The following is a 26,706-nucleotide window of genomic DNA, read 5'->3' as shown; positions in this document are numbered from 1 at the left end:
TTTCTTTTATGTTGGTTTTATAAGTTATGGTTTTTTTAGAAATTTGTCCATTTCACCTAAATTTTCTAAGATCTTTGGTATAAAGATTTATGATATTATATTGCTAACTTTTTAATGTCTGAAAGGTTTTTGGTGAACTTAATTTTGATATGGGTAGTTTGCACTCCTCTTTTGGTCTTGACAGAGCTTGCTGAAATCCACTCATTTTATTTTACCCTATTTTTATTACTTTTTTTGATTCACTTGCTTATTTTTTGGGCCTCATATGTAGCCCAGGTTGGCCTTGAATTCTGGATTTTCTTTCCTCAGCCACTTCCCAAGTGGTAGATTACAGGTATATAAAATCATGCCTGCTCTCCATTTTGGTTTTATTAGTCTTTTCAAAAACCTAATTTTTGGCTTTGTTGGTTTTCTCTAATGTGCATTTGTTTTCTACTTCACTCATTTCTGATATTTTTCTTATGATTCCCTTCCCTCTACTTAGTTTTTGTTTTAATTTGCTATACTTCTTCTAAATTATTCAGATGCATACTTAGATTCTTATTTACTGCCTTTCTTCTTTTCTAATATAAACATAAAGATTTAAGTAAAATTATAATTGTGTTATACATTTTTATTATTAAGGATAGAAATTTCCACTTAATTTCTTCTTTGATCATGAATTTTTTAAGGGTTTATATTAGTCAGTTTTCCATTACTGTGACAAAATGCTTAAGATAACCAAATTAAAAAGAGGAAAAATTTATTTTGGCTCATAGTTTTAGAGGTTTCAGTCCATAGTTGCTTGGTCCTGTTGCTTTTGGGCCTCTGGCAAGCCCATTCCATGATGGGAATGGGTGGTAGAGAAAGACACACCTCATATAATAGCCCAGAAGAAGAGAGGAAGGGAAAAGGGGTGGAGTTCCACTATCCCTTCAGGGACATGCTCCCAGTGGCCTAACTTCTTCTCACTAGGCCCCACCTCTTAAAGGTTCCACTACCTCTCAAAAGTGCCACAGACTGGGGACCAAACCTTTAGCATAAAGTGCTAGGACACATCTAAGTCATAGCAGTGCTTATTACTGAATGTCCAAGTATTTGGTGACAGGCAAGCGATTTTTTGTTATTGATTCTTAGTTTAATTTGACATGGTCAGAGGAAATTCTGAGTGATTTTGGTTTTTGGAATTTTCCTAGAACTTGCTTTTTGGTGCAATATATGTTAAAATTTGGGACATATTTCACGAGTACTTGGAAAGAATGTACATTTTATCATCATTATGTATATGCTGTACTGAAATCTGTAGGTCAAGTAAGCTTGTCAGTTTTCTTTTTCAGGTCTGTCATGTCCTTATTGACCATTTTATCAGTTATCAAGGGAATAGTGTCCAAGTATGTGATTGTGACTTTGTCTACTTCTCCTTCTAGTTCTGCTAATCTTTGCTTTATATATATTTTCAGCCATATGAAAATTACATATAAATTAATTAAGAATGGTTTTTTTTTGATAGATTGACCATATTATCATTATAAAATCATTATCAATGAAAAATTGTCCATACTTTTGTAATAAAATCAGTGATCACATGCATTCATGAATCTCTAGAAGTACTTAATGCTGTAAAGTCCACTGTGTCTGATATCAGTGTGGCTTCACTGTATTCTTTTTCTTTTTCTTTTTTTGTTAGTACTGGGGTTTGAACTCAGGACTTTGTGCTTGTTAGACAGGTGCTCTAACACTTGAGCCACTCCTCCAGTCCCTTCACAGTTTTCTTTTGGCTAGTGTTTACAAGTAAACCTTTTTTCTTTTCTTTCTTTTTTGCTTTTGTCTTGCTGTGTATCCCACACTAGCCTTGAACTTGTGATCCTCCTGCCTCAGCCTTCCAAGTGCTGATCTTACAGGTATGCATCACCATACCTGGCAAGGTATATCTTTTCATCCTTTACTTTCAATCTTCTGTATATTTACATTTAAGGAACATTCAATTGAATTTTGACTTTTTAAAATATAGTCTGATCACATTTACATTTTAATTGAAGTAGTCAGTCAACCCATACTTAATGTAATTCCTGAGGAGGTTGGATTTCTATTTACTATCTTCCTGTTTGCTTTCTATTTTTTAATTTGCCCTACCTATTTTTATGTCTTTTCTTCTCCTTTCTTGCCTTTTTGTATGGATTTAGTGTTTCTTCTATAATGGTTTTTTAGTTAGATGTGCCTTTATTCTTCTTCCAGTGGTCATCCTTACTTCCAGTGGTCACAGTCTAGTATAAATTGATACTTCTCCCATTTCTGAGATCATGCAGAGACCTTAGAATGTTTAAATCAGACACCTCTGGCAGTGTTTGTTATTTTTAGAATATATTTTAATTTCACAAATACTTCAAACCCCCTATCACTATTGCTGTTTTGTGCAGTCAATATTCTATGGTATTTATCCACGCGTTTACTCTTTGAGCTGCTCCTCATTTCTTCCTGAACTTTCTACAAACAGTTGTAAATTGTAGGTGGTGACTCCATTCACTGAGATGTGAGCAAGTGCTTTAATGGCCCCTGGAGGACAAAGCAGGAGCCACAGTGAAACAGAACACAAAGTCTGGGTCTGCCAGCCAGGCAACTCCAGCAAGTCATCTACTATTTCTGAACCTCATTTACTTCACTCTTAAAATCCCTGTCTTGCAGGTATACTCAAGACACTAGATGTGAAGACACTGCCCAGACTGAAGCAGGGATTATAAGCTGACCCATGAGTTGCAGTCAGACAGTAGACATGCTCTTTTGTCTCAAAGAGCACTTTCTGTTTTAAATCAAGCCAGTGTTTAAAAATCATATTTCACATACAAATATGGATTTCTGACTTTCTCCGTAGAAAAAAGTCTGGATACCTGGCAGTTATAGACCTGGCTTCACACGCGTAGCCTTGGGCTAGAACTGTATAGTGCTCCCCCTCTGTCTGAGCACCACCTCAGTGTCAAAGCACTGCTCTCAATACGTACACATCAGCACCCATGTTGTCAAGTTTGCTCTGCTGTGAATCCTTATCTCAGTTTGTGGCCCTGATAAAGCGTTATATCAATATTAGTTGTTATTACCCATTTAAACGCCAGAGACACACGGAGACAGAGCTTTCTAGTGTTAAGTGTTGCTAAGCGCTGAGACAGGTGACTGAGGGAGATTGTAGAAACTCGTTCCCTGGAGACCTAAAAATAAAACAACCATATCCCCAGCCTCTTCAGGATTCAGGGAGGGGCAAGATGACTGTACCATGTTTCTCTCAGGTTTTACATTGACTGGGGGTGGGGAAGAGCTATTTTAGAATCTTTCTTTTTGATGAAGATAGATATATAATCATAGACATATTACATATTGTATGGATACATATTGTAGTATAATCCAGCATTTGGAAATCAGAAAAAGTTTTATAATCCAGACAATAGAAAGGGCATGAGGCTTTTTATCAAAAAAAAGGGCATGGGCATGGGTTTGTCAAAACTCATTGAACTATTCATTTAAAATCTGTGAATTTCAGTGTATATGAATTACATCTCAATTTTTAAAAAAGAAAATAAAAACAAAAACTTAAAAGGGAAGCTGGATTCCAGTGGGTCACACCTATACTCCTAGCTACTCAGGAGGCAGAGATCAGGAGGATCACAGTCAAAGCCTGCCTGGGCAAACAGTTCACAAGACCCTATCTCAAAAAACCCTCCACAAAAGTAGGGCTGGTGGAGTGGCTCAAGGAGAAGGCCCTGAGTTCAAGCCCCAGTACTGCCAAAAAAAAATTTAAAAGGGAAACAGGGAGTAAATTATAAGTCAATTATAATTCTAGCCTTTACCCATTGTACTAAACATCCTACGTACATTGGCTAGATTATTTTATACTCACAATATCTTACACGGTAGGTTCTGTTATTATCCACATTTTATCAGTGTTATGACTGAAGTTCAGGTGATGAAATAATGTGCCAGATCTCCAGCTGGTAACTGGGAGAGTCACACCTTGAATTCCAGATGGAAGGACTTCTATGCCCGTGTCCCACTTACTCTATTCTGTGTTCTTACCATTTGGATGGTTGCAAAGATGGAGAAAAATTAATCATTGTAGACTTGAGGAAGGAGAGCCGATGGAAATGTGACTCACTGTGGTATCAGTTTAAACATCTATTGATGAACACACTCTGTTAAGTCAGTATAAGGTGCCCTCAGAAAACTCCAGCCACTTAGGGAGTCACCACAGGTTCCTAGGGCAGAGTGGACAGACTCCATGCAAAAGGTCTCTGTCTCTGAGGTATTGATTGCGTCTTCCCAAGGAAAGTTGTGACTTCCCTGGCCTTTGTGGTAAATAGTTCTGTTTTGTGACAGGCCTTCTCATGATAAGATGTTTGCATCTTCACAGAACACACTCTGACCCACTCAGCCAGGTCTGTGTATTATCTTGAGACCCGTTCTTAATTTGAGAAAAAGCATACAGGTACACATATGTGCAAAATAGGTTCAGAGATCCCCTGAAAGTCATTAATGAGCCCCAAGTTAGAAACCTTTGCTGTAACTTAGTATGGGACTAAATTCCAGAGACCCCAAGCCAGTCTCCAGCTTCTCTAAGTACTTCTGGTACCTCATAACCAGTAGGCCAGCCATCTGGTTTTAGTTGTCTTTTCTCCTGCTGACTTGCTATCTACCTCTTGCTTATCTCCTGGTAACTTGATCCTGGTAAACTTTATCCAGCATGCAGGAGATACTGGTTTTGCTGGTTCTCCTTCCTCTAACTCACCTTGGACCTCTCCAGCCATCGTTGGCAATTCACATATATTCAGAAGGATGGAGACACACACACACACACACACACACACACACACACACACACACACACCAAGCAAAAATGAAACAGGCAGGATCCATGCACTGTATTGCCTCATCTCTATCTCACAGGATTTAGGTTTCTGCTATGACAAGTTGAATGGGAGGGGAAGGTAATAAGTGAAGAACTCCACTAGTGTTTTGCCTCTTTCTTGGCCATCATTTATATCTTAACTTAAGCATAATTTCTTCAAGGACAGACCAGTTCCCTCTGCATGCTCTTAGAGCACCACATTTCTTCTTCTGTGGGATCTGTCACCATTGTAATTTAACATTTATTTTTGATGCTACACACACACACACACACACACACACACACATATGTATATATACACAGATATGTATGATGTCTGTCATCTATGTGTCTGTCTGTCTCATCTATCTATATCTCCTGCAAAACCATAAGTACTATGAGAGTGGAGACCATTCTATTTTTACTTACCATTGCATCCTGTTGCCTGGCAGATGGTAGGTGTTTAATTCAATATTTGTTTGAATGAATGGATGGATGGTAGGTAATAAGTCCAGATTGTAGCCTCCTACAGTAGCAGGAACTGTTTCCTAGGCCAAATGACCTAGTCTCACCCCGACATTCTAGTTTTGAGTTGTGTCTTACAGTTCTGGTGTTCCAATATGATCATTCTCTTTATGTTTATCCAACTTCAGAGAAATTTTCCAAAACCTTACTTAAAGGTTAAGAGGTTACTACTCTGTGTCTTTATCTGCCCTGAAAGGGAATTATCATGTGATAGTTTAAAACATTGGCTTTAGACTCAGATAAATCTAAGTTTTAAACCTGCGTTGCCTACTTGCTGGCTCAGTGATTTTAACAAACGGTATAATGTCTCTGATCTTCAATTACGTCATTCTGTAAAATGGGAGCAATAATGTCTTCCTCACAGGACTAAGTAAGTTAAGCTATGTGAAATGTTTCTCCAAAAGTTTGACCCCATAGTAGGTGCTCAATCAGCAGAAGATTTTATTTATCTGAACTGGAGCTTTGTAAAGGAGATGGAGAATTAAGTACCCATAGGAGCTGAACCCCAAAGAGTTAATATGATATCTTCCTTTCTCATTTCCCAGAAAATATGGAGAAAAGAATTCCTTAAGAGCTGATACACTTTATACGTTTGTTTAATACCAAGTTTTTTGTGTTCCCTGAATGTATTTTTGGGTCTTATGAGGGCCCATTCCTTTGACACCTCTCAGCACACTGGGGAGATGAAGAAAAACTTAACCAAGGAATTGAATGATGATGAAGCTTATAAGCCTATAGAGGTTTTCAGGTTAGAGGAGCATGTCAGGAAGCAGCCTAGCAGCAAACAAAGGCTCTGGTATAGAGTATGGCTTTCCAGGTGACCATGACTAGTGCTGTTTATGATGTTAGGCAGAGCAGTTGGGGAGGGGTGCTATTTTCTTTACCTTGAGAGAGTTGAGCCTGGAAGCATTGGCATCTCAGTCCCTGGGGAAGGAGGCCCTGTGATAGACTGGGAAGTTAAATCTCAGCAGCTAGCGGAGGTGTCCCAGTCCAAGTCTGTTTCTTCTATGACAAGTTTCCATATAAGGTCTCGTATCCTGTTTTTTCCACATGTTTTTAGCATAAATCACAGTAGCCTGAAGTCAGGAGGAAGCTTGTTGTGTTCCCAAGAGGCTTGATCTGGAGCCTCTTTGCTCAAAATCATAGCATTTCTCAAGTCATCAAAATTTCTACAGGGCATGATTAAATTTGAGAAAAGCCAAACTCTGAGGATTAGGTAAAGATGGTAGGGTCATTTTGGCCTGCTTCAGCTAGGGCCTGAGCGTTTCATACTCTGTTGCCCTGGGCAGAATGAACCATCTCCTGAGGTTCATCTCATTGATTCCACCAGCATTTATTAGTGTCTGCCTTGCATTGGGTACACCTACAAGCACTGGGGGTATAGAAACACTGTCCTGTCCCTGGGATAGTGAATTTGTTTTAAGGAAAACATGTTTTATATTCTAGGAGCACTGCTGAAATCACAAATTCTCTAACATGGACTACTTTAATTTACTTGTGCACCTTATTTGTCTTTTTTTGTTTTGTTTGTTTTTTGAGACAGGGTCTCACTATGTTACCCAGGCTGGCTTGAACCCTAGAACTCTTGATCCTCCTACCTTAGCCTCCTGAGCAGTGGGGATTAAATGCATATGCCTCCAAATGTGGTTCTGTTTTTGGTTTTAAAAGTCCCTAAAGAACTAGTTTTGATGACTTATCTTAGTCACATCATTAAAGTTTAGGGGAGAAAAATCTCCTAAGCTGTGCTTCCCATCAGTTAATCTAAAATCCCTTCCATGACTAACAAGGCCACAAACTATAGAGCCCCTAGTGCCGCTCTGATTTCATTTCCTGTCTTTCTCCTCATCCATGGCAGCCTTCCTGAGTTTTCTCCTACCTCAGGGCTACCCCATGAACTTGTACTGCTCTGTCTGGAACAGTTTCCCCCTGATAGATGTCACTTTATTCCTGTCTCTGATCAAATTTACGTAGAGAGACTTTCCCTGACCACCTACTACCATATTCTATTGCTCTCAATCCCTTTATTCAAATTTAATTATCTTTATATCATCTATGACCCCCGACATATATATTTTCAGAGTACTTGTTTATAGTCTATCTCTTCCCATTTGAATGGGTCACCTGAGAGCAAGAGCTTTGTCTGATTTCTTTGCTATTGCACCTCCAGGCCCTAGAGCAGTACTTGGTCCAAGAGAGGTGCTTATCTGCCTGTTGAATGATGCTTCAGCTTCAGCTCCAACAGAAGTGGTGGAAGACTGCTCACCTGCCTTGGTGTAACATTCTTCAGGGATGAGAGTGCACAGGTGCAGAACCCTAGGATATACATATTAACTTGCAGAGTGTTGAGATTAAGCACATGGAGACCATGTTTCGATGAGCATCGCTCATCATTTCTGCAGCTTGCATCTAAGATCAAGTGGGAAGGACTTGTTGCATTGGCAGAACCTCTCTTTGTCCTGTTAGGTTTAATGTGTGCTCCCTTTGCCTACATAGTATCAGACAGCTGGTGCCATGGCTGAGAGTTTCCCATTGTCTTTCATCAGCACAAAAATGCCCTGGAATTGCAGAATTCTCTGAATAGCCAGTTTGTCCATTGTGCATTCTTCCATTCATATCATCCATACCATTACCTCATGACCTGATCATATTCTGTCTCCTTGACGTGCCTATGGAGAACTGTAAAGAGAGTGGTTTAAAAGGAACAGGAAGCTGGTAATGAGCATGGGTGTGCAAACTGGCTTCTTATGGGAGGAGAGGGGGTTTGTTGACCAGTGTTATTGGATATGCTGCTTTAGAGTCCAACCACTCTATTGTACTAGCATATGATAAAAGCTAAATAGTCACATAGAAACTTCTATGAAAGTGAGGAAGTAACACTTCAAATGATAACTCTGCTGTAAAGTAATTGTCTTGCCATTGTATCACTGAAGGGCAGATCTTCTATAAAGATAACAAATGAAGACTATGGCTTGGTGTATGCTATGGTTTGAATATGGTTTGTCCTCCTGAAACTCTTGCTGGAGTTTAATCTTCTTTGTGAGATATGAGGAGGACCATAGTATTTAGAGGTAGGGCCTCTGGCAAATGATTAAGATTAGATAATTAGAAGTTTCATGATTGAATCCTGGTGGCTTTATAAAAAGAGAGAGAGAAACCAAAAGACACAGTCTGTTGCCATGTGATGCTCCATGCCACACTGGAATTCTGCCAGCAAAAAAGGCTATCATGAAATGCAACCCCTCAATCTTGCATATCCAGAACTGTGACCCCAAATAAAATAGCCTGCCTTGAGTGTTTACTATAGCAATGAAAACAGACTAATACAGGTATGGACGGTTATACTTGACAGTCTCAGAAGCCCCTTCCTGGCTAAGTTGCCCTTAGAAACTGGAGGGTGGTGTGGGTGTCATCCCTTTTCTCCTTTACAGGCAGGTCTGTAAGGTGGATACTGTTACTGCCTGTCCCCTTGGATTCCTCTGCTGTGCCCAGCAACTACTTTCTCCAACATATCTGTCCTCATCCATTCGGATGGGACTCTTAAAGCAGGGTGCCCAGACTACCTACTTCTGGATCACCTTGGGTGCTTCTTTTAAATGAATTTTTTTGGGGGGACAGCACCCTTGACCTGCACAATCAGATTGTGGGAATGGGGCTAGGACATATAGCAGTCTGAGAACTTCTGCCTTAGTCTTGTTTCTCTTAGTAGCTTCAGGAACTACCCTTAGTTCTGCTCTACTGGTATAGCTTGGGGTGGGTCTGTTCTTTTCTTCTCTGACCAATCCACTTCACACTCCCTTGGAATGTGTTTCTTTTCTTCCTCTTCCACTATGAAACACCCATTCCTAGAAATTCCCTTTGCCCTCTTTTGTTGAATCTGAGAGCTGGCCCATTTTTGCAAGGTTTTGTAATCCTTGGCATTTTTTTCTCATGTTCATGAAGGACTGGGAGGAAGGTGGGGCCTCCATAATTATAAGGAATCCAGTAGGCAGGCACCCACTACAGGAAGCACAATTAAGAATGTTCCCAGCAGGAAGGGTGCTCTCCCGGAAGCACAGAGAGCTGTCAGGACAAGTGACCTTTCTAATCATGCCTGACATTTCACACCCTTGAAGGCGGAAGGGCTGCCCTTATTCCGGAGGTGCAGTGTCACAGTGTGTCACCCCAGACACCTGCGTCTGAAGCTGCGGTGACTTGACCTCCAGCCTGGTGATGAATCACAGCACACAAAGGGCTTTGTTTCCCAGGAAAAGAGAAAACATTGAGCAGGGGGCTATGTAGTTGGTGACTGGGTCTAAACCAGGGACAGAAAGGTATTGGAGGAGATCACCTCCCCAGGGATTAGGCTGCTCCCAAGCTCACTGAGGTGTTGCTAAACAAACAGGTCTGCGCCCAGGAAGTGAAGCAGACAGGATTACCTTCTAACCCTTCTGGCCCAAGGGGACTGCCATGACTCACTTTTCAACCCATCACAATATAAACAGCTTTATCTTTTCCTTACCATAAAAATAATGCTTGCTTGTTTTAAAAAGGTCATGAAACATATAAAGGTATAAGGCAGAAAATTAAAATTATATTTAATCCCATTACTCAGAGATAACCATTGTTGACATTTTGAGGACATTTTGATGCATATACAGAATATTCAAGCAAAATAAAATCTTATCATAAATACTGTTTTGTAAGCGGCATTTTTCCTACTTAACATCTTGAACACACATCCATGTTAACACAATATAAACTGAACAAATCATTCTTAATGACTTCACTGTAATCCATTGCATGAATGTAGCCTCCTGTAGTGGTCTCTTGATTTTTTTTAAAGTCCTCCAACGGGGTGCACATTCCAAGTGGTACTGCAGTACCTGGCCAATGAACGAAGTGACTGGAGCATCCTAGTCCATTTCTCTGCTCCAAAAATTCACTTAATATGTTATCCTTGGATAAAAGACATATCAGATATTAAACTGATAAAAAAAGACATATTCTACCTGATCTTAGCCAAAAGGCCAAGAAGAGATGTCTCTTTTATTTTTAATTATGATAGAATATACTATAATAAACAGCCTCATAGTTAAATCTTTCTGTAGAACTGAGAGTACTTCCTTGTGACAAATTCATGGAAGTGGATTTTTAAGTCTTTTGCTGTGAGTCCTCTAGGAAAGTTACACCAATGTACATTCCCTCCAGCAGGGTACAGAGTTTCTGTGGTTCCTTATTCCCCTTGATTCAGGGGGTTACCATTCTTCTAAGTCTCTGCCATTCTCGGGGTGAAAAATGGTATATCCCGAATGCTTTAATGTGCATTTCTCTACTAGAGTTAAAGAGATTTTCCTATATTCATTGACCATTTGTGGGGTTTTTTTGTTTGTTTGTTTTGTGAGTTTACTTGACCTTTTCCCCCTTCTTTCTGATACTTAGTTTGAAGTACTGTCTATATAGTAAGGATCACAATGTATTGTGATTAAAATTGCAACTATTTTACCTAGTTTACCATTGTCTTCAATTTCAGTTGTGTTCTGTCATGAAGAAGTTAAAAATTCTGATGATGTCTGAACAACATGTGGTTCCAGCTTTTGTTTTAGAATCACATTTAGAGAGGCCTTCTTTATTCTGTGGTTATAAAAATTCTGACCTGTGTTTTCTTCTTATATGTTCTTGCCCTCTCAACTCATGATCTTTTGACCACTGTCTCTCCTATCTGGAATGATCTTCCTCATATTTCATCTGGGTGGCTCCTCATTTCTCAGGTCTTAGATTAAATGCTATCTCCTCTGAAAAGTCTTTCTTAGCTACATAACCTAAAGAAGGTTCCCTTAACCTCCATTCTTCCTTATGAAGGAAAGCACTCTGTTGCTTTCTTTCATGTTTCATCATGAAGTTTATTTACAGTTTGTCCACTTATTCAACATCTGCGTCTCCAACTAGACTGTGAACTCTATGGAGGGCAGAAATCGTACCTGTTTTGCATTCTAACCTAGCATGTGGTACATGGTAGATACGCAAAAGATATTTGTGAAAAGTCATTGAATGTTAAATTCATCTAAAATTTATTTTAAAATTTATAAATCTAGGTGTGAACTAGAGATTTAATTAAAATGTTTCCAATGGTATCTTGTGATGATAACACACAACTACAATGCAGAGAGGTTTTCTTATAATCCCCATTTTACCTGTCATCAGGAAATGAAACCTAGGATGCAGAAGGGGTAGAATCAGTGGCTCTCATTATTGCTGTTCTCCAGCTCCATCGTCTCCTTGCAGAGAGGTTTTCTTATAATCCCCATTTCACCTGTCATCAGGAAATGAAACCTAGGATGCAGAAGGGGTGGAATCAATGGCTCTCATTATTGCTGTTCTCCAGCCCCATCGTCTCCTTTCTCTGCAAGGACTTCCCTTTTTCCATTATTGCCTTAGCCCTAAGTGCTTCCCATAAGCTTATTTCAGGGCTTAGCCTAGAGTGGATCCTTAATTAATGGTATTTACTGGCTGATTCAAATCATTTAAATGGCAGAGGAATCAGATAACTTTGATGTGTTTCATGCAATATTCACATTAGCCTTTGTGAGAAGCATGAGAAATCTCTGCTCTCTAAGAAACCACAACCCTGAGAAACTGGAGTTTTCTATACCCTTTATTTATATCTGGGTATTACCTCTAATAGCTGTGAACAGGATGACAGACGTAGAGGGTTGTCAGAGACAAAAAGAGGAAGATGTGACACTTGCTCACATGTGCTTTTTAAGTTTCAAGTGACACCTCATGTCATATGCCACTTACTCCAAAACTCACCTGTGGGGCTGGTGGAGTGGCTCAGGTGGTACAGCACCTGTCTAGAAAGTGTGAGGCCCTGAGTTCAAAACCCAATACCACCAAAAAGAAAAAAAACTTACCTGTGAAGTAGCTTTGGCAGCTTTGCAGGGATTTGGAGGTTGTAACTTTTCGTCTTTAAATTTTAATATCAGTAATTTTTTTAGTTTATGAAAATAATGTACTAGGCATGAAATAATGGAAGAAGTAACAGGAATCTTTTATTCCATTTAAAATCTGCTTTAATGAACCTAATAATCAAAGGAATGCAACAAAAAAGAGAAATTAAGTATCATTTGCCTCTGAAACAATGAAAATTACAGAGGGGCCACTTTTATTTCATTTAAAACTTGTTTTATTAAACCAAAAACATTGACTTTATAGATAAGCAAAACATACAACTTAAAACTGCAATTAGATACCATTTGCTCCTAATAAATTCATTACAGTATAAGAAGTTATAATACTTAATGCTGAGCAGATTGTACTAAGGCAAGTACTTCACACACTGTGGAGTGTAAAATAATAGATAAATTTCCAGGATGGAATTTCCTAGGAAGAAGCAAGAGCCCTTAACAAATGTTCATACCCTATGGACTCTTAATCTTACTTTATAAATATCTTCTAAAAATGCCCATAATCTGACTGTTCATAAAGTAGAAAAATGTGAGAAAACCCAAGTGTTTGACAATAAGGACATATTTTAAGTTTAAAATTTAACTACACTGTGAACTATTATGGGGTCATTACCAATAACACTTCCATAAATTATTTAATGACATGGGACATTCTTCTGAATCTAGTAAGTATCCAGAGTTTGACTCCAAAATTTTTTAAATTGCACTTATATTTTTACAGGAAATCTATTTAAGAGAAATAATAAAGTTTTAAGTGCTTATCTCTAGGTGGTAGGATTATAGGTAAAATTCTGTTCTTAATACTTTCCAATCTAGTACATTACTTTTTTATTTTAAAAAGTCTTTCCCTCTCTTTTCCCCTTTCCATATCTTAATGATAATGTGGCCTTGGGCTACATTCATTGAAACTTAGAAAAGGGAAGTAAAAGATCTCCTCTTGAATCAGCCTAACACTTGCTATGTGCAGGGTGAAGTCCTTAGGGACATAAACCTACAGAAGTAGATTAATACAGGGGAGGTCATGATGAAGGGACTTAAAACCATGTACCATGAGCAATGCTTGGAATACTTAAGTAGGATCTGAAAGCCAGACTGGCTGCCTGTTAGTACCTCAAGTTATCACAAAACAGGGAGCAAACTCACTCTGTGTCACCCCAGAAGACAGAACAAATAGCTAGGATTTGCTTTAGTATATGAAAGAACTTTCTAGTGATTGAACTGCCCCAAAGTGAAAGAGCAGCCTCAGTAAGAAGAGATACTCACCTCTACAATCAAGGCTGGATAACCAGCTGGTGAGAATGTTGAGAGGGGCCTTGTACCAGAGAGGTTGGAGTGGTAGGTACCCTCCAGGGTATCATCCAGGCCTATTATTTATGGTTCATCCATCATAAAATAAGGAGAAGAGTCTTAGAGATATCATTTTTGTCATTTTCCTCTTTCTACCAGCTCCTCTGTTCCAAGCAGGAAGATGTCAAAGCCAAATGAGATAGTTGGTGGGTGTTTGTGGATGGAATAGGGCTTTGGGATCAAGAAAACAAAGCTGTATCAGCTAAAACTTTTTTGCTTGCAAGTGACAAAAAAAGCCAAATGAAGCTATCTCATGCAAAATAGAAGTGAACTTACCAAAATTCAGGGAAGCTAAAATGAATAAACTGGTATAGCATATCTGGAACCAAAGGCTGTATTTCTATTTCCATCCCTGGTGAGTGTAACTGATGTCTCAGGAGATAGGCCTCTTCCTGTGAATGCACAATGGTCGCTGATAGCCTTGCGCTTATGTTGCACTTGCAGCTCATGCACTCAGTTCAGACTGAAAGTGTCTTCTGTTATAGTTTAGCTAATATCCTTGGAAAGACCTCCTTAGATGGCTTGGGTCATGCCACCCATTCCTAAACCAATCACTGTGGCCCAGGGGACCAAGATCAGAGTCCTCTGATTATTTAGGGTAGGTTATGTGTACACACTTGGGAGTCAGGCTGTGGTGGGAACAGATTAGCCTCACATGGACCACGTGAGTTGAGTAGGCTATGGAAAGGAAGTGTCCTATGTCCACTATAGGGAGATCTTGCCTGTGTTAAAAAAATATTTAGAAAAAAGAAATAGAACACTTGTCACAGAAATCTACTTCATGGCCATACCATCTGGTAATTCCACCTCTCTTCTAGCTCGATTTCCTCCTGCTGTAGTTTTCTACCCATCTTGTTTGGTTCCATCTTCAGGATAGCTTTCAGTCAAAACCTTTTCCCTCACAGACACACTGTGAGGGTTAATTAGGTTTTGCAGAAACAATCTGTAAAGTGCCATAGGATCTTCGGGACCAGATGCTTTGCAAGGATACATTGCTATTAGAATCAACTCTTCATTTTTCTGTGGGGACAAGGATGGAGCAGAAGGCAAGAGAAGGAAATCTACAAATTGTCCTAATACTTCATGATAACCATTCTCTTCCCTCTCCAAGTTCTTTGCCTCTGCCATTCACAAGAAGCAAACATAAACACCATGAATGGATTAGAAGATCCACACCCTTCTCCAAAAGGAATAGGAAAAGTTAGGAACAGGGAGCCAGGAGTGGCTAAACAGGTTTTATAATCTGAACTAAACCAGGATTGGCACCCCAGAGGATTAGCAGCTGGCCATGTCGAGTGGCTTTCCATTTTTAGCTCTGGTTAATGAGCTATAAATGATATATAACTGTCTGGGCAGTATGTGAACGTCATAGTCTGGTCTTCTCTGTCAGCCTGCAAGATGCCTTCCTGAGGGATTGTCAGAGACAAATGCTAGGAAGCACAGTGGGTTACTGAGAGGATCACAACTCAGAGTTCAGGAGGCTCAGTGCAGGCTGGCTCACAAGCCACACTTGAGGCAGGACATGGCACACAGTAGGGTTCTTCTGTATAGTCTGCTTATGCAGGTCACATGGACCTATCATCAGTCAGGTTTCCATGGCTAGTCTAGCAACACTGGAAGTCCAGGACAAAGTTCTGTGTGCTTGACTTTTTAAAAAAAATCCCCCGATGTTTTTAATTTTGAAAACATTCAATGACATAGAAAATTGAAAGAATAACACAACGAACACCCATATGCCTTTCATCATTTAAACACATGGCACTTTCTCTGTCTCTCTGTCCCCTCTCCTTTATGTGGGTGTGTATGTACACACATGTAAATGTGAATATGTAACATACATGCATATACATGTATGTCAATCTGTTTATATTTTTCCCTAAGGCATTTAAGTATAAGTTGCATACTTCATGATATCTTTATCCCTAAATACTTCTCTATGGATCTCCTATATAAGTGCAATACAATTATTACACTCAAGAAATAAAATAATATAGTGCTAAAAGCAAATATAAGCTGTTGTGGTGGTACACACCTACAATCTCAGCTACTCAGGAAATGGAGGCAGGAGGGTCACAAATTTGAGGCCAGGCTAAAAATATATGATGGAGAAAAGACAGCCTCTTCAACAAAAACTGCTGGGAAAACTGGTTAGCAGCCTGCAAAAAACTGAAACTGGATCCATGTATATCACCCTATACCAATATTAACTCAAAATGGATCAAGTATCTTAATATCAGACCCCAAACTCTAAAGTTGGTACAGGAAAGAGTAGGAAATACTCTGAAATTAATAGGTATAGGCAAGAACTTTCTCAATGGAACCCCAGCAGCACAGCAACTAAGAGATAGCATAGATAAATGGGACTCTAAAAGCTTCTGCTCAACAAAAGAAATGGTCTCTAAACTGAAGAGAACACCCACAGAGTGGGAGAAAATATTTGCCAGCTACACATCAGACAAAGGACTGATAACCAGAATATATAGGGAACTTAAAAAACTAAATTCTCCCAAAACTAATGAACCAATAAAGAAATGGGCAAGTAAACTAAACAGAACGTTCTCAAAAGAAGAAATTCAAATGGCCAAAAAAACACATGAAAAAATGCTCACCATCTCCAGCAATAAAGGAAATGCAAATTAAAACCACACTAAGATTCCACCTCACCCCTGTTAGAATAGCCATCATTAGCAACACCACTAACAACAGGTGTTGGTCGGCGGGGGGAGGAAAGGCACCCTCTTACACTGCTGGTGGGAATGTAGACTAGCACAACCACTCTGGAAAAAAATTTGGAGGCTACTTGAAAAGCTAAACATTGATCTACCATATGATCCAGCAATACCACTCTTGGGGATATACCCAAAAGACTGTGACACAGGTTACTCCAGAGGCACCTGCATACCCATGTTTATTGCGGCACTATTCACAATAGCCAAGTTATGGAAACAACCAAGATGCCCCACTACTGACGAATGGATTAAGAAAATGTGGTATTTATACACAATGGAATTTTATGCAGCCATGAAGAAGAAGGAAATGTTATCATTCACTGGTAAATGGATGGAATTGGAGAACATCATTCTGAGTGAGGTTAGCCTGGCCCAAAAGACCAAAAATCGTATGTTCTCCCTCATATGTGGACATTAGATCAAGGGCAAACACAACAAGGGGATTGCACTTTGATCACATGATAAAAGCTTTAGCACACAAGGGAGGGGTGAGGATAGGTAAGACACCTAAAATACTAGATAGCATTTGTTGCCCTCAATGCAGAGAAACTAAAGCAGATACTTTAAAGCAACTGAGGCCAATAGGAGAAGGGGACCAGGAACTAGAGAAAAGGTTAGATCAAAAAGAATTAACCTAGAAGGTAACAAACACGCACAGGAAATTAATGTGAGTCAACTCCCTGTATAGCTATCCTTATCTCAACCAGCAAAAACCCTTGTTCCTTCCTATTATTGCTTATACTCTCTCTTTAACAAAATTAGAGATAAGGGCAAAATAGTTTCTGCTGGTTATTGAGGGGGTGGGGGGGAGAGGGAGGGGAAGGGGGGGTAAGGAAGGGGGTAGGGGAAGGGGGGAGAAATGACCCAAACATTGTATGCACATATGAATAAAATAAAAATAAAAATAAACAAATTTGAGGCCAGACTAAGCAAAGTTAATGAGATAATATCTCATAGACAAAATGCAAACAAAGAGCTAGAGGCATGACTCAAATGGTAAAGTGCTTTAAAAAAGCTAATATAAAATCTATATTCAGAATTTCCCCATATATGTCCTTTAAGGTAATTTTCTTTCCATCTAACTCACCTACCTTTTCTCATTCATTTAAAAGAGTGAAGAAGTCATGCTAGTTGTTCTTGTAGATTGTTCCTCAGTTTGGATTTATTTGATCATTTCCTCAATGTCGGATTCAATTTCAATGAATTCTTAGCTCTGTAACCCTGATCAAGTCACTTAGTGATACAGAGCCTCAGTTTACCTATAATGTTACATACCTCATAGGGTGGTCGTGAGAACCAGCAGAAATGATAACTAAGGTTGTTATTGGTGCTCTGTAATGCTCTATGGTTAGCATTCTTTGTTATCATCATCCAGAGCCTAAGAAATCCTGTTCTGTGGAGTGAGCTTTTTCTTGCTCCCTTGTTTCTCCTGACCTAACTGGCCCTAACTGGGGGTGATGGGAGATGCAGAAAGGACATAGGATAAGCAGACATGCAGAAAGTTGGGGCCAGGTGTGCTGGGTGCTCGGATGGAGATGCACAACAGCCTCATTGCTTGTTATCTCTATTAATCTCTTCTTTTACTTTGCTTCTTTTCACTTATGCTTTAAAACCTTACTTCTTTACTATTCTTTAAAATCTTGCTTCTAAAGTCTTCTTTTTCTATTCTTTAAAGTCTCTTTCCTTAGACTCACACTGTCCCACGTTTTCTCTTTTGCTTTCTTAAAGTCTCAGTGCTCAGACTTGCACTGTCCCATGTTCCCTTTAATCTCCATTAAAGTCTTTGCCCTCAGACTTGCAGACAAACAATAGCAGCTGCATCTAAAAACTGCATTAGCGTAATTCTTAAAGTCTTGGTCCTTAGACTTGCACTGCCCCATGTTCTGTTTAGCTTTTCTTTAGCTTAGCTTTTCTAAAGCCCATGTATAAAGTTCTTGGTGCAGAAAGCTGCTCCGATGGAGACACACAGCAGCCAGCAACAGTGTTAGCGGCCTCCAATCAAAATCCCCCATCAAAAACCCCACATCCTCCTTCAGGGAGTCTTTTATATCCAGTGGTAAACAAGGAGGTGGAGCAACAGTTCTCAGGGAGGGGCATAACACTGTAACAAGAGAAACCTGTGTTCTTACTTCTCTGAATGTAAACAATTTAGGAAAAGCAGCCTTATTGCATTTTGTCTGTGGCTGGGGCCTTGCCAAACTCAGCCTGTCACTGAGCACAACTGTGCTTATGTAGGCTTCTCATAATCCACTCCCCACAGTTCCCAAACAGATTTTCAACTTCCTGGGAAATTTCTAGTGTCCCTAACTCCAGTCTCCTCATCTGCAAATGAGGAATAACCCCTACTCTGAATAACTTCCTGAGCTATTATGAGAATCAAAAAAGTTTAATCCATGGCACAGTACAAGCTAAAACATGATATGAAAATGTTCTGTGTTTGCATACTTTTAAAATTACTCTCTGTGTAACAGAAAAACCCAAAGTGGATGTTAAGATGAAACAAAACTTTTGTTTCTTCTGTGTTTAACTAATGCAATAGTTTTCAGACTTTTTAAAATCAGCAGAACCTAATTTTCAAATGAAATTCACAGAACCCCAAAATACTAAGTGGATTAAACTAAAGCCACTTTATTTTAATGTGAAACAAATTCGTGGTGGAGGCTGAGTCCTGAAGGCATCCTGGTAGTCAGGACAGACTTGCGGTGGTAAGGACATTCTTGGGATTGCCTCAGTCTTTTCTTGGCATCTGCCCACAGAACACTGCCATCATTTATTTTCTCTCCCTCATTCCTGGCCCATTTCTGCTGAGGAATGGTAATATCTGGAAACCCCAATGATGATTTACACAGTTCGTTATTAATCATTATTAATTGCTTATACGCATCCTTGCCTGGAAGCAGCATTAAATGCCTTACACTCAGCAAGGCAGACACTGACAGATCACATAATGAGGCAGAGTAGCTCATGCTGGGAGCCTCCTGGCTACACATCATCCACACGTGCATGGCACACATCCCAAGCTGGAAGGCTAAGCATTCCTGAAACCCCTTAGTCTGTAAACCACTCAGTCTTACTCTTAAGGGGTAGTGCTTAATCTAACAACTTGATCAGGTATTGTTTACACCAGAGCAAGGCCACATAACGGAACAGAAAATTGACATGAACCCAGTTCCTTCTGTGTGCCAGGCAGATTACCTACTTCTCATTTAACCTTCACAATCAACCTTATCAGATGGACAAGAAAATCCTCACTTAGGTAACTTGTCCATGGCTAGAGTAGGATTCATACCAAGGTCCTTTAGACTTCAAGGACTATCCAGTCCCAAATGGAGGGTCATGGATTGACTTATTTTCTTAGGACTTCTGGTAAGCTGTCTGTGTTACATGACATCCATGAATGACTACCACAGTTATCCTTTGATTTTTCTAACAATCACATGACCCAAAATAATAATATTAGCTAGTGCTTGCATGTTCCCTGCCATGTGCCAAGTGCCATTCCAGGTGCTGTGTGCATATTAACTCATGAGATCTTGACTGTGACCATGAGGTAGGTACTGTTCATCTTATTGCTAATGACAGAAGGAACTTAGAGGTTTGGAATGGTCCAGTACACAGTGGGGACAGACAGGAAGAGCTGTGCCACCTGAGAAACAGAGCAGAGTAGGCAGGGCCTAATGCCTTTGCAGTTGGCCAGACAGTGTTAAGACAAGATAAGCTATTTGCTCAGATGCCTAGGTTAGAGGCCGAGGGAGAAGGAAAGGGACTCATCTGATTTTAAAAGGGAGGGCACACAACCTTTGATTGTATCTCTAGGTGGTAACGTCCAAGTCTCAACAACTCACACTCTAAACTTCAAACTTGTTACTGTTGAGTTACAAGCTGCTTGTACATAATTACTAGGCATAGAGATGCTCTGAGTCAGTCTTTGAGTTTCAATGGTTTTCCATAGCTCCTGGGATCCATGTGACCTTGTGCAGGTTGTGTACTGTCTAACACTAAAGGCCACGCTCATATAGCCTACAATGAGAGGGTACCTCCTGGAGCTGTACTGGACACAACCTACACAGATATTTACAGAGGCCCTCCCTGTATAATAAATCTTTCCATGTTGTGGCCAGAGGTCTGGCCTGCCCTTTCCCTAGACTAAAGGTACTACAAGTTTCTAATACCCTTCCCTCAAGAGATGAGGTCCATGTTCCCTCTTGAATCTGATTGGGCTTCTTGACCACTTGGACCATTAGAATTCTGTACAAGTGTCGTTGTGCCAATATCTCGGCCTGCACTCTTGGAATACTCTCTCAGGGAACTTTGAATTACTAGCTACACTGAGACTACCATGCTAGGGAGCCATGTGCAGGCTGACAGCCTCAGATGAGTCCAGCCTTCCTGCCATTCTCACCCAGACACCAGGCATGTGAGCAAAGCCAGCTGGAACCCTCCAGATCAGCTTACCTGCCAACTGAATACCACCAAGTGACCTCAGCCAATGCCACAGGGAACAGATGCCCAGGCAACACATCTGACCTACAAAATTATAAGATTAATAAATGATGTTGTTTTTAGCCACTGAGTTTTAGAAGGGATTGCTGGGAAGAAATAGGTTGTAGGAACTTGAGCAGTGCTTTCTCCTGCCATGGGATGCTGAGATTTGCTGTTTTACTTCTGAATGCCCTTCCTTCTCCTCATCATCCACTCGGGCTGTCTTTCTGCTCTCAGCCCACACATGGCTCCCTTAGGGCAGCTTCCTGTCGGAAGCCCTTCTGGCACCACATCCTCTTTTTAATAGCGTGTATCAAAGCTGGAGTTTACATGTGTTTGTGTGATTACATCATGGATGACTATTTCCTCTACTAGACTGTAAGCAGGGACCACAATATCCCCAATCCCAACATCTGGCACATAATAGGTACCAAAAGTCCTTCATGAATGTATGTGTGCAAGGACATGTGATCCAAGCCTTTCGATTTGCTTTCCGCAGAGCTGTCCCATGACTGCTGTGTACCCACGGAAGAAGCCAAGGGGGTGAAATCTAGAAACCGCCCACCTTCACAGCAATAAACAGCTCTCTTCTTATTTGTTTCATTATTGCATTCCTCATAGAATACATTTGGGGGAAAGGTTCCAGCTACTACAAAAAAGTGTGCTTGGAAATCACTCTCCTAGACTTTCCCTTCCCCTAGCTATCACTTGTTCTCTTCCATCTTTTCTTTCCCCCTTCTTCCTTCCTCACAGAAATAAGGCCTAGCAAAGTCTTAAAAATAGAAACTGCTCATCCTCCCTCTTTCCCTCTATTTCCTTTCCTTCCCACCACCCTGTAATTTGTTGTGAAAAAAGAAACTGTTTGGATGTGCTCCACTGAAAAGACATGCTCTTCCTGACTAAATAAAATGACGTGCTGATGCACTTCCCTGGCCAGCTGACAAGCTCAGCTTCTGAGGACAGTGTGAGGAGTGGGGCTGGGCATGGTCTCTTGGCGGCAGCCTGCTCCCCTCCCTTGGTGGGGCATGCACAAGTGCCGAGTGCACACATGCATACCTGTCCCACTACATGCCCACTTCCTTAGGTTTCTGTACATGTGGGCTGAAGCTGAGAGGGCCTACCTAAGATGGAGCTCCTTCCAGGTGGCCTGGTGGGGCTGCTGTGGACTCACCTACCAGGGAAGGAGATGACTTGTTTTTAGGTGTCAGACCTAGAGTCTAGTGACAATCTGGTGTGCTTTGTCAGAAGCACATATGCATGTGTGTAGGGGGGAGAGACAGAGAGAGACAGACAGACAGACAGAGACAGGACGTAGGCAACAGCAAGGAAAAATGTGTCATAAGACATAGGACACATGTGCAGAGCTAGTAAACACAGTATATTTATGAATGAATCAAAGACACAATAATGCAGCAGAACAAAAACATACACGTTTAAGACCTAAAGACCTAGTTTTCACTACCCAAGTCTATCACATAGTTGTTGCATGACACTGGGCAAGTGACCTCACTTCTTGTACCCTCAGTTCACTTCCCTACAACATGGGATTAACAATATCTGTCACTAGATTGAATCTGTCACTCGATGCCCACATTCACTATACAGTTAATAAAGGACCCCGGCTATTATGTGCAAGACAGCTTAGTTCTGCTGAGTTTAGAAACATTCAATACCAGATCAAATTGATGATGACTAAAACTGCCCTCAGTAAAATTAAGATCTGGCAGAAGATTACAGCTTCTTAAGACAATTTGGATCTGCAAACTTTGACCTAGAAAAATTAGATGTGGAGGGATAAGGAAGCCATAAAGCAAAGTCTTCAATGACAAAGCCATACTCCGTAAATTTTAGTATGGATCAAAAGTTGAACAAATAATCATATGTAGTAGTTAGTGCTTATTTTACTTATAACATGATTTAGCTCAATAAAAAGTCTCAACATTAAATGAGAAATGGGGAACATGAATCAGTTTAACTTCTCCATATTAAAAAAAGATAGATCACATATTAAATTGACTTAAGGGCAGTCTCTTTGGAAGATAGATTCTCAATGAAAGTTTTTCAATACAGCTATAATTCTGATTAAAACTTTGCATATGTGAATACAGAATCAAAATGTCCAGGCTGGGCTTATGCCTGTAATTCTAGCTACTTTGGAGGCAGAGATCAGAAGGATTGCGATTCAAGGTGAAATGTGTGTGGTCCCTCTGCCTCCCTAGTCTTTGGGATTTGCACTGTGTCATTTCTTTCTGGAGCTTGGTCAAAAGGGAAAGAGGTGAGTACAAGGAAGCAGTTGGCAATGACATCCAGCCCTTAATTCCTTTCATATGTCTGGAATCATTCAAAACAGCCTCAGCACAAGTTTCTCAGTCTTCCTATGGCCCCACAATAACTCCAAACTAAGAGGTGGTAGGCCAAAGGGGCATGGGTTCAGCACTGTGACTGCCTGTATGTGTGCATGTGTGCCAGTATGGATGGGGCGAAGTGGGGCCTGCTCCATCCATTTCACCTCTTTTCTTGGTGAGCCTTAGATTCTAAGCACCCCCGGTTGGCTCTTTTATCCCATATCTCCCTCTCAACCCCCTCTCCATTCTTCTTGCCTTTGGTGTTTTCATTTGAGGATAAGAGTTGATGCAAGAAAGATTATGCTTACCCAGGCATGATAATCCCAGCTACTCAGGAGGCAGAGCTTAGGAGGATCATGGTTCAAGGCTGGCCTGGGCAAAAAGTTAGTGAGATCCCCTTCTCAACAGATAAACCAGGCATGGTAGTGCAAGCTTGTAATCCCAGGTATGTGGAAGGCAAAAGAAGGATGATCATAGTCTCATGGTCTGAGGCCAGCCTAGGAAAAAGTGTGAGACCCTATCTGAAAAATAACAAAGCAAAAAGGGCTGGAGACATGGTTCAAGTGATAAGCACTTGCCTAGCAAGCATGGGGTCCTGAGTTCCAATCCCAGTATTCCCAAAAGAAAAAAAAAAAAGAAGAAGAAAGATAATGTTCATGACAAACGGGAATAAAAATTTATCCCAGAAAACAGATATTGGATAGCTGATGGGGAAAATTGTTGCACAAGCTATGGGAAAGAATGCTTAGGCCATGGATCATGACCACATGTACATTTAGACAGACACAACCTTGAACTTACATCTGCCTATCTCTTTTCCTGTCCACATGCATACTGGTGTCATAATGGAGACACATAACACCAGGTATTCTAATCATCTTCAAATCTTTAGAAGTGCCTCTTTGCCATGGCTTATATACAGCTCTACCCTCCTCCCTTGGAAGTCTCATATTTATCCATCTCTCCAGTAAACATTTGCTGGTTGGAATTACTTTTAAAAACGCAATGGCTAGCTTTGTAAGTTAGTGAGCACGCATCACTGAGACACTAGTATATGGTTAGGAATAGCACAAATGAGATGCTGGCTCGCTGAGTTAAATGGAGTCCATGGAGTCCATGGATGTTTTTACACTACCCTTGGGTGTAAGGAAGATTTGTCTGTTGGAGATTTACAGAGTGAAAAAAAGATGGAATGAAAACAAAATACATGAGACTGACCTTACATTATATTCATTCTAAAAGTAATAGATCTCCTTTGTTGGAAGGGATGTTGAAGAATTAGGGGAAGAAGGCAACCAATCTTAAGAGGAATTTTGCCCCACTCCTGGCAAGGTCAGGTTGAGGAAAACCATTGTATTTGTGCTCACTCATTGCAGACAGCTTCTCTTTCCTTCACTAGGGGATCTAGGTATCAGTTTTACAAATCTGGAACCTTGATTTAATAAACTTACATTCTAGGTAATTACATTCTGTAAAGACAAAATTCATACCAAGAGAAGTCATAAGAAGCTGATTTGGATTTACAGAAGATGTTCCTTTTCAGTAGCAGGAGTGCTTATGTCCCATGGGCTGGTGGAGTGACTCAAGTGGTAGAGAACCTGCCTAGCAAGCATGAGGCCTTGAGTTCAAACCCCAGTGCTGCCAAAAACAAAAAGAACATACTGGTAAGGAGTGCTTATGTACCCACATCAAGGGAGCTGAATCTAGAATGTTAGATACTGGAGAAACCAAACAAAAGACAAGAAGCTTGTTTAGTCACCTGGTGGCATGAGGAAGTGAATCAGATGCTTTAAAAAAAAAGTGATTTGGAGGGCTGGCGAAGTGGCTCAAGTGGTAGAGTACCTGCCTAGCAAGCACAAGACCCTGAGTTCAACCCCCAGTGCTGCCCCAAAAAGTGCTTTTTGGAGTGAGCAATAGAAATTTACCTCTTCCACTCTAGGGAGCAATTCTTTCCAGTACTCCCATAGCCCCATTCCTCTCTTTGCTGTATTACAGGTGCACAACCCTAAATTGTGCTCCAGGTCCTCTGTTTCAGGGTTCTGGGATGGGCCCAATTGTTTGTGATGCCATTTCCAGCTGACCTCTTGAGCTGCCCATGAAGTGTGCTCACTTAAGTTATAAAAAGCTCCTGTTCCTATTCCTTTGGCCTTCTTCAAACAATTCCTGGAATCTGTTAGGTCATTTTTCATCTATGAAACCTTTGTATAATTTATAGAATCTTTAAAAATCAGGAACTGCCGCAGACTAGTAGAGATGATTAATCCACCACCACTGCTAACCAGTGAATAAGCAGCAGCACCAGAAAGAGAAACAGTCTTGCCCAAGTGCCAGGTGGAGGGGCCAGGACTGCAAGCCAAGCATTCACCCAATCACTCTGAGAGCAGCTTCCTCACCCCTTACATAATCAGGGATGCACCCACTTTGGACATCAACACTCTCTGGGGTTCCAGTGTTGCCACCCATAGCCTCAATCCCATCAAAGTGTCCAAGCCATGCTTCATTTCAGTACCTTGGACAGCAGGGAAGATGTGGATTCTTTCCCACAGACCCCCATAGCCTGTTACGGAATCAGAAAGTGTGAAAAAAATCATTCCTTGATTTGTGTCATGGACTACTTCTTTAAGTGGCTGTGCAGCTCCTTTTTCAAGCATTAGTGGCCCACTTGGGACAGATTTGGCACAGGAGCCTGGGCACTCGAGTGTGATCTGATAACCAGGTTTAGAGGGGAATTGTTCTGTCTTCTATGAGCATAAGCCAGTGCCATCTTCCTTGGGCTTTTTTTCCTAAAGGCCAAGGACTTTTCTCTGCTTTTATAAGAGATGATGTTCTCACCATTCCAAGGAAGTTGCTGCACTTTGGTCACTTCTTTTTTTCTGACTATTCTATTTTCATTCCTATGTTCCAAGTTTAAACCAGAGAGATGTCTTATTCCTCATGAAGCATGAATGGGGGAAGGGGCACTGAGAGGGAAAATGGAATCAAATTATTATTTTTTGGTTGTTACAGATTAGAAGCTTGTCATCATATCTTCATAAATTATAAAATGCCATTTTCAATGATGGTCCCTTTCAATGCATTGCTTCTCTTTATAACTGAGTTGATGATGAACTTTCAATAAAAATTTGATAATAAAAATCAAAATGCACAATAAAAATAAAACTGCTTGGTGGTTATAAATGATGGTTCATTGCTTTTTGTGTTTTAAAGTATTAATGAAGTAGAGCTTCCTAGAAAATGCTGAATTTTTATCACGATTTCCTCTCACAAAGTAGTTTTCTGAAAGCATTGTCTGTATAGTTTTAATTGTTCTGCCTGGCTTTTTGCCACTAGGTTTACTATACACTGGGTCAACAGAGCATGGGTGGGTCAATGGCTAGTTTTGCATCGCCTCCACTTCACTGGAAGTGATCATGAAAGCACAGTTATTGAGTCTCTGCTCCACTCTAAGCATTTTATATCCGTTATTCTTTCCAGTAGCCCTATTA

At 40.4% G+C, this 26,706-nt stretch overlaps 1 protein-coding gene and 1 non-coding gene across 2 annotated transcripts in view; one reads left to right on the top strand and one right to left on the bottom strand.

Annotated features, from left to right (window-relative positions):
- Marchf4 (membrane associated ring-CH-type finger 4) overlaps positions 1-26,706 on the top strand; it is a 111,834-nt gene that overhangs the window by 35,168 nt on the left and 49,960 nt on the right. The window lies entirely within an intron of this gene.
- LOC141422761 (U2 spliceosomal RNA) lies at positions 10,204-10,392 on the bottom strand. The gene has a single exon (XR_012447503.1). It is a non-coding gene; the product is annotated as a U2 spliceosomal RNA (small nuclear RNA).

This window comes from Castor canadensis, chromosome 4 (assembly GCF_047511655.1).
Source record: "Castor canadensis chromosome 4, mCasCan1.hap1v2, whole genome shotgun sequence".
Taxonomy (NCBI): domain Eukaryota; kingdom Metazoa; phylum Chordata; class Mammalia; order Rodentia; family Castoridae; genus Castor; species Castor canadensis.
This window is presented reverse-complemented; position numbering and strand designations above follow the sequence as displayed.